We start from the raw sequence: 1,825 nt of genomic DNA, 5'->3' as shown, positions 1-1,825 counted from the left end.
CAAAAATCTAAAATCCTTTCTCCACTTTCATTTCTTTCTCCTATACCATAGCCTCCATGGATACTCTCAAATCCATCCCTACTAATGCCTACATGTCCATTAAGGTCACCGCCGATGAAAAGCTTTTCTCCATAAGATATCCCTTGTACTACTCCATCTAAATCTTCCCAAAATTGATGCTTAATGGAATCATCTAAACCTACTTGAGGTGCATAAACACTAATAATATTAATAATATCCGTACCTAATACTAATTTAATAAGTAAAATTCTATCACCCTTCCTACGGACCTCAACTACATTATCTATAAACTGACGATTCATAACAATCCCTACTCCATTCCTATTCCTATTTATTCCTGTATACCAAATCTTATATCCCCAAGGTTCTATCACTTTTGCTTTCTCACCTACCCATTTGGTCTCTTGAAGACATAAAATATCAATCTTTCTCCTACACATACCATCTACTAACTCTACCAACTTACCAGTTAAAGAGCCTATGTTCCAAGTGGCTAACCTAATTTTATGGTCTTGGACTAACTTCTTTACCCCCACCCGTCCAACAAAGTGAGGGAACCCTTGCCTATTTGACACCACACCCGGGCGTCGGTGTGACGCGTCGCTTCTGGGCGACGACCTAGCAACCCTTGCCCATTTATCACTGCCTCCGGGCCTAGAGAGTACAACGCGTCGCTCAGTAGGGAACGCCCCAACGAAATTCTCATATTGGTTCATTTTCATAGGGTATGACAAAGTTTTTATGCTGGCTGTCACAGGCCTACCGCAACCCTCCTCCTTTATCCGGGCTTGGGACCGGCAGTGTATAACTAAACAGTTATACACAGGCGGAGTTGTTGATTGAAAAAAAAGATTGACAAAAATATCTACTTAAATATTCATGTCATATGAAAAACCAAAATAACACAAAAATACAACTAACCAAAATCAAGCATTCATTAATGAAATCATGTTTAATGATAATTGAAAAGAGAAACAAACACTAAAAACTCAAAAACCATAATTAAACATTTACATCATTTGAAAATATCCAAATAAACACCCTAATTCCTAAAAAATTCATAGATTTATGCTCATTGAAAAAAAAATCTAATATTCCAACCAAAATAAAGTATTCATTTAATGGCTAATGCTTATTAAAAAAATAGAAAAAAACTTTAAAACCTAAATTAAATATTTATGCTATTTAAAAATAAACTAAATAAAAAACCTAAACCCTAACAAACATCATGCATTACGCTGATTCAAAACTAGCTCAGGTTCTATAGGGAAAATGTTAGATGCACTCTTAGCTGCATTAGTAGCATCAACAACGACAATTCCCATATTTGCCTTCTTCAGAGCTGGAGCAACATTCTCTCCATCTCCACTCATTCCACATTTATGCTTCCTTTCTTGCAGTTTCCTCACAATTTCATACTTGTGCTCTATTGGGTTCTTAAATCGGTATCATGTCACAAGAGGCACATTTCACACGAACCCTTAAAGTCCTTTTTTCTATTTTCAGGATAATCTTTATCACAACCATCACAAGGAAACCATAACCCTAACAAATTAACTCAAGTTGTTGATTTTACAACTCGATAAGAACTGATCTATGCAGAATGAGAAAAGAAAAACCCTTGAAGAACCAAAATTAGGCATCAACAACGAGAAATTTTGAAAATAAGAAGGAAAAAAGGGGTTTCATTGAGAATGGATAGCAGAAAATAATGGACTTTCTGCATAATCGTGCCCTGAGAGAGAGAGAAGAGTTGGGGAAACCATGTAAAAGAGGTCAGGGTGGGCACTACTCGCCATGAACC

The sequence above is a fragment of the Nuphar pumila genome, chromosome 2 (genome assembly GCF_984573655.1).
Source record: "Nuphar pumila chromosome 2, dmNupPumi1.hap1.1, whole genome shotgun sequence".
NCBI lineage: Eukaryota > Viridiplantae > Streptophyta > Magnoliopsida > Nymphaeales > Nymphaeaceae > Nuphar > Nuphar pumila.
Note: the sequence above shows the minus strand (reverse complement) of the source record.